Consider the following 7,902-nt stretch of genomic DNA (forward strand, 5'->3'; position numbering starts at 1 on the left):
GCCTTTTTGCTCAAGCGTTAGCTTAGAAATATTTGATTGCACATACGACAAAAGATCACCCATGTTGTAATTTTGTTCATGATGCAATTCTACATTGAACGAAGCAGCAGCAGATTGATTCGGTGATGGCATTCCCAATTGATTGAGAACTTTGTTCGTGATTTCTAAGCACAAATTTTCAATCATTATCAATGCTTCATTGTAGATTTCTGCTGTGAAATCCATGTTCATATTTGAATTTTCCTTGCATATTTGACAGAAAATATCTTCAGCCATGTGCGATTTATATTTCTCCCATAATTCTGTTGGAGATGAAGGAGCCAGGCGGTCAAAATGATTGCAAACAATGCACAAATTTGATTTGGATGTGACGTATTGCACACGTCATTAATGCATACACCCCAGTGTCGTTTGTTCTCCAATAAATTCAGAGCTTGACATGCACTGTGGAAAGTGGCATGTGTAACGCTGTTGACAATTCTCAATTGCTGGAAAGAAGTTGGACTGGGCACATTTACCAACAGCATGCGAAGAAAGAAGCATTCATCTTGATTGGGATGCATGGTGTACAGTCTGCCTATCGTAGTTTCATTGAATATGCCAGGTTGTTTGTCGGCTCGCTCTCCTCGTTTGCGTCATTCAAATGATTTTCTACTTGCATTCCATGTGTAATACGTAGACACTTCCAAATACAGCAGTGTTTTTGCAAACGCGTCATTTTGACATAACGTGAAGAAAGCAGTTAACGTTGTAGCCGGTGGATTCAGGGCTATTTGTTGCACATTTGCAGCTGTGAAATAAATGCATTGTCCATTTTCTAGATGTACTGCTAAGTGAACAACAGCTGGACTTTGTTCATGTATGGGAAATTAAAGAATTCGCCATACAACTTCATTGCTGCTTATGTATCTTCCAGCCTGATACTGTGTGATTTCATCAATATGCACAACCGCATTCCTATCACTTCTTTCTGGTTGCACACCAAAAATTGCCATGTCGCTGCCTTTATTCACGTACTTACAAATGTATTTGATCGATTTAATGGAGTTACAGTATTCCACGTTTATGTGCGCTTTGTATGTTTTTGATAGCAAAGGCAATATGGAACAACCCACCGGTTATCTAGTTCGAGGTCACCGTTTTGCATTTGTATGGTTGCTAATTTACCTCCATCTTCTGCTGATCTTCTTCTGTATAAAGGATATCCATCATTTCCTGTAACTGTGTTGGATACTAATGCTCGAGGATATCGCTTAGAGCATTTTCCATCTATCATGCATGGTGAATTTAGATTCAGTGTACCGCAAGGTCCATGTATCATATTTTTCGTCACAACTTCATGCAAATCCTTATCGATGTCGGCATCGGGTATTTCAGTGCATATTACATCGTCGATTTCATTTGAAGTGATTTTGTTATAGAGCCAGATTAGTATATGTGCGTGTGGCAATCCTCTCTTTTGCCATTCCACTGAGTACATCCAGCAGTGCACACAGCCAAACACTTCATGTTTTACCATGAAATCCATCAGCGATTTCAGCTTCTGTCTGAAAACACGTGCTGTGATATCATGCCTATCCACTGGCGATTGCCCAGAAAGTAAGAGCTGTTGTATATCGTCCCAAGCTGGATTGCATGTGAATGTAATGAATAGTTCTGGATGCTCGTAGTGATGAACATATGCAATTGCATCTTGAGCGTACTTATGCATATGATGTGGTCTGCCTGTATATGAAGATGGCAAAATTGTTAGTCTTCCAACGTTAGTTGTATTACCGTCATTTACAACTGCATCTCGCAAATGAACGTATTCTTCAGAGCGAAGCTTGGTCTGATTCAAATGGATGAATATCAAACATTCTGTTTCAATTTTTGCATACATATCTACGATGTATTGGTGAAACAATTGAAGGCATTTTAAAATGTGATTGTCTTCATTCTCTCAAATCATTAATTGGTATGAATAATAGTTCATTGCTCTGCATTTCATATTTGTTTCTTCGCCACTGACTGGATTTATCATCTTAACGTTGAAGTGATATCCATCAGCACCATCCCAAAAAATGATTGGATATTGCAGGGCATCGTAGCATTGATGAGTTTCTGCAACTGTTGTCAGCTGATCATTTCTCCAATGAAGAACAATATCTCTAGGTTGGAATTGATCTCTGACTATAACAATTGCCACTTTGTTTATAGTTGGAGCACTGAATCTTCGCACATGTTCTCCAGCAGGCGTTTTGTCAGCATGAATAACAATCTTGTAGGTATCAGATGGCATCATGTCAATTGCTGTTTTGAACAAACGCACTAAATTGTTTTTTTCGTGAAGAAGCTCTTGCAGTTGGGAAACGATGGGCCTTTGTATGCCGGTAGAAATTCTGCAGCATGCATTCAATTCATCATTGCCATCACCGATAAAATACATTTGTAGGAATTTATGTTGACCATCTGGGAATGGAAGCAGGGAGCCGGCTTTATGATAAATTTGTCCTTTCACTTTGAAAGTTGGCATGAATTGAGCTGTTACGATTTCTGTGCTGAACGACGTCATTTGGAAGCATGAGTTGTATTTCTTGATGTTAGATAGGAAATGCTTTGATTCACCGGTATATCCGGCAAGCAAAGTTTTTAATGGCTCTGGCAGTTCCCCAAGTTGAGGCAGTTTAATTTTTCTGGCAGCGCAACACATTCCTTTAATTTCTACATTAAATTTCAGAGCCTTGCAATAAGGACACACTTCAGTCATAGTGCTGATGAGAACATGCCGGCTCAAACTATAATCATCAGCTGGGTTGTGCCGGAATGCAAGGCGATTGTAATCGTATGATTGCTGAGCATGGAGTCATGTTTGATGCTGATCTGCTGTTTCTCGTTGACATCTTTCAGCCACTCTCAGCCTGTCGCATTCATTCTGTTGAGAACAAATCAGATCTGAAGCTGCAGAATGCAATCGCCGTGCTCGCAACCATGCATCCTCAATTCTGGCTGCACATCGCTCTGCTGCTTCCTCAGCATGTATTTGAGCCATTCTTTGTTTCACTCGTTCACTGATGCCTGTTCTTCCTCAGTTTGATTTGCAATTACTCGTCGCACTGCTTTTGCTCCATGAGTATGATGACCTAAGTTTGATCTTCTGCGAGGCATTATTTGGATGAGCTAATCGATTGCACTGAAAAAGAAGAAAGAAAGTTATAACAAAAACATATAAAATTGCATATTTGTATACAAACATTTAGAATCCATAGTAGGTATATAAAAACACGCGTGTATTCGAATGCAACGTGTGACATCTATATAATAGTAGGTATATAAAAACACGCACATATTCGAATGCAACATTGTGTGAAAATTTCAAAGCAATCGGTGAAGAACTTTCGAAGATTTAAAATTTTGAACAAACGAACATTTACATTTTTATTTATATATATATATACATATATATATGTATGTGTGTGTGTGTGTGTGTGTGTGTATTTTTTTATATACAGTATGCATATTGATATATCAGTATATTTATTGTTTGCTATCTACACATTATATTGTTTTATGATATATATGTACATAATCTATATGTGTAATTTCATATTTACAGCTATATATATCTGATGTATATACATTTCATATGCATCTATCACCATACAAATCTATATTTGTATATTTATATATTATAAACATGCTGGTTCCACAGTGTTTGTTCCATAGTATTCTATACCTGCATTGAATGATATATTAAAAAAAAACATTGACTAGTACAGCTTTGATGGATGGAATAGTGGTACTTTGCTCTGACTATGGTGTGCAGAGTCCTGGGTTCAAGAGTGGGCAAGGCTGATTATTTTGGTGCTGGACAGAACAAGGGCTGTTGGATACAGAGTGATTATGGCACTTTTAAGCAGTTGTAAGTGGGTTTGGGTGAGTTTGCATGGTAGTAAGCAATGCTAATGTCCGGTTAAATATGCTTACATACAGATAGCCTGAAAAGTGCTTAATCTGTGTAGGCATTGTTTAATGCCATGGAAACAGGCTTAATCCTGCTTACTACTGCTTAAAAGTGCTTAGTCCCACGCTAATTTCTTTAAAAGAAAAGAAAAAAGGGGTGATAGGAAAGTGGTGAAAAAGGGGGCACAAAGAGGGAAAGGCAATAGGGAAAGTAGCTAGGGATGTGCAGGATGGGTGTAGGGAAGGTCCCTAGCAGTCCATTTCTTCTACAGCAACAGCTGTGCATATAACTGAATTTGGAGGTAGATTTGGACACTCAAACCTCTGAGAGAGGGGTGAGGACAACAATAATGTGTTGTGAAGCCATTTAGACCAGATTACATGTGTCCAATGGACGTGTGTGATATGGACAGCTATGTATGGGGCAAAATATTTTTTGGGAACAGAGTGCCCTTTTTTTTAAGGTGAGAGTGGGATGGGGAAGGATAGATGGTGGGGAGTGAGAGTGCTGTCAATTAACTTATATATCCTTGCAGTACTCACAACTTTAATGATCATTGCTATAATCATTACTCTACAGGTATTATTACAATACCCTATAGCATTGGTTTGGGCAGTGGCATGTTTGTAGACAGTGTATAATTCAACTGTCTTATAGCTAAATTCTACTTCTCTTACCTGTTAGACCTGTGGAGGTAATGTTTATTAACACTACCTGACTGCTTCTACACATATTCTCAGATTCCTAGTTAATATTATACACATACCTCTCAATCTCTTAATGCACACCCTCTGGACAAAGCTTGACAACATGGGGGTACAAATAGGGACATAATTTGAATATTGCTCTTATAAACTTTTAGACAATTGCTAGAGTAACAGGATTTGTTTTAATATACATTTTCTGAAAGATTTGAAGTCTGACACTCAAATGTATGTCATTATTTGGTGACTACAATTCTGAGATCATCCCACTGATTTGCCAGGAAAAAATAGGAACAGGCCAAAAATATGAGCCAAATAGCTGGACATTCTGGGAAAATCTGTACAGTTGAGAGGTATGATTTATTCATACAGCTTACTATCACTCCCAGGATTTGAACCATGGGTGTGTCTGCTAAAAACAACAATTTCTGTTTCATCAGAGTGAGCTATTTAGAAAATGCTATTTGTTACTTCAGTGTTTTCTGTCTAAGTCTCTCTTGGTTGTACAATCAGACCTTGTACTTACAACAGTTTTATACAGACATTCCTAGGCATATTTTTATGTAGCACAGTGTGGGTAACAGTGGTTAACACAACATTACTATTCAGAGACTGCAACACTAAATGCCATACAATACCAGAGTAAACACTACCAGCCCAGGATTTAGAACTTTATTGCCAGGCAGTTACAGTTTTATTGAAATATCACCTATATGGGACTATTACTTATATTGTCTGTTTATTCAGTACAACCCATATACAGTTTTTATACTGCCAGGTGACATTTTACTACTTTATATTTATTTGGTATGACTACTACAAGCAGGATTGTTACTCACCAGCTTCACAAAGCAGCCTTTTCAGCCTAATGGCATGGGCTTCCTGATTCACAGCCCACTCAGCTGCAGCTGTAAAGAGAATAGAGAAATATTTAGCCATACCTATCCATCACACACACAGGCTGGAGTTTGGTAAACAGTTATTGGTATGAATGCTTACACATTGCTGGGACATCACCCCTCTGCCTTGCTTCTTGGACCCACTCATCTAAGAGCTCCCACTTCTTCCACTTCAAGTCAGAATCGTGGTGCCGGACCTGCTCTCCAGTCCGAGGGATATTAGTGGCACTGGTAAGATCATGGGCTAGATGGTCCCAGGCTTCCACTTTATATTGGGAGCCCTGGTACTGGCAGCAATCTCTCATCATGGATATTTACCATGAGTCCTACCATGACTACCACTTTCAGTAGTGATACAAATGCACTAAGGAACATCATTTCTAAAAAAAACTGGCATATTTTACTTACAGTTCCCTCTACAGTTGAGATCATTAGGAGGTGCCCTACCTTTTATTACAAGAATAAGAAGAATCTGAAAAGATACTTTGTTATCTGAAAAGGCACCAAAATAGGCATTTTGGTTTAGGTACCCATAGATGCGAAAAGTGTAATTTTTGTGATTTTCTAGGTATTGATGGAACATTTTTTCACCCTGAAATAGGGCAGGAGTTTCATTTTTCTGCTTCAGCCAATTGCAGTCCCATCAGTGTGGTGTACCTCACTTTTTGTGAGGTATATTCTTCATTTTATGTTGGCAAAACAAACCGCAAGTTTAAAGAAAGGGTCAGAGACAATCTTTATTGTATATGCAAGTGGAATGTGGTTAATGCCCTAGCAAAACATGTTAACACATTTAGAGCCAACCACACTTTTAAGTTTATAGCTATAGATGTGGTGGAGACTGACATTAGAATGGGGGGGGGGGTGCAGAAAATGAAACTAACTTAAGGGAGATTAGATGGATAATCTCACTGCAGTCTCATAAGGGCCATGGATTAAATGAACATATCCCTCTACGCCCGGTTTCAAAATCTAGGGGATCGAGAGAGAAGTAATTTCTGCACACTTATATGACATTTTTATTTTTTATATTTTTTCTTTTATATTATTCTTAGAAGTGTGCTTTTTGTTTCATGTTCATAGAAATCAAGTGCCTGTATCTTTAAATATGTGATTCTATGATTGGTTAATTATGTAACAGGTAGTGATGTAATTCTTCTTAAATGTGGATGTTGTATGTTCTCACATTTAGTCTAAAGAAGCTATTTTATATAGCAAAAGCCCTTACCAGTTTTACTATTAAATACATTCATTTTTACGTGGTGATTGTTTTTCTATGTCATGTTTCTGTGTGTGTGATTTTTTTATTGTTTATCTAGAAAAAAAGTAACTGTTTATGTGTACCAAAATACAAATTTTTGACATTCTAACAATTTATAACAAACTTGTATTTTTTTTTTGTTTCTTTGCTTAGCTAGCTTGGTTTTGGCCGTATACATTTCTGCTAGTAATTGATAAGATTCCCTTATACGGTAGTGAGACAAAGTCTTCCAGTGCCTTGTGACAAGTTTTTTTACTGCCAGGCAAGCAATATATAATAAATCATGAAATTCTCCTTCCAGGGTAAAACCATATTCAGTCTATTTTGGCCACATCTGATAGTGGATAAAACCTCCCCATCTGTTCCCATAATGCCTACAAAACACGTCTAACTGCTTGCAGTCCTTTATTATGTGGCCCAAGTAGCTATTATGTGAAGTATTTAACATCTCCAGCAAGTTTGCTCATGTATGTTGGAAGAAAGTCATGAATAACACTTGGGGTTATAAACAGCTAATGCAAGCATTTCCATGCAAAAAACTCTATCTTGGTGATGAGGTTAATTTTGATGGAAGTCTTAAGGCATGGATAAAGTTGCTCTTGACATAGTTATCAGAAACAGCTGCATTGTACATTAGCAGTGTCAGTGTTGCGACTGTTAATACATTCTCCTTTGGTGCAGAAAGCTATGGGTTGTACTTTCCCACCACCTAAAGTAATTGCTGACACTGCAGCAAGGCATGGGGGGAGGGGGGTCTGCACTCCTGAGTGTGCTGTCCTTCAGATGATATGTTAAACCTAATCACCACCTGCTTGAGTTGGTGGTAGATAAGCTGGATATAAAAGATCCTACAGCACCTATTGAAAAGAGTTGGGGGTCTTTCCTAATGCCCTGGACAAATTTCTCATAGTATTAAAAATACCACCTCAGGTCTCCCCTGAAAAGAAGCTACTTGCCTAGTAGAGCTAACCTGGTCAGCTAAAGATAAATAAAATCTCTCAGTCTATGGTTTGAATTTTTCTGTAGCAGCAGTTTATATACCTGGGATATGCTTATGAGAGGCTTAGTATCATCACTGAACTTACTAACTTGCTG

General features: G+C 38.1%; 1 pseudogene; it reads right to left on the reverse strand.

Moving 5' to 3' along the window:
- Nucleotides 1-868: 868 nt before the first annotated feature.
- On the reverse strand, nt 869-1,882 carry LOC122788057 (annotated as a pseudogene).
- Between the last annotated feature and the right edge of the window lie 6,020 nt (nt 1,883-7,902).

The sequence above is a fragment of the Protopterus annectens genome, chromosome 13.part0 (assembly GCF_019279795.1).
Source record: "Protopterus annectens isolate FY-2018-M chromosome 13.part0, PAN1.0, whole genome shotgun sequence".
Classification (NCBI taxonomy): domain Eukaryota; kingdom Metazoa; phylum Chordata; order Ceratodontiformes; family Protopteridae; genus Protopterus; species Protopterus annectens.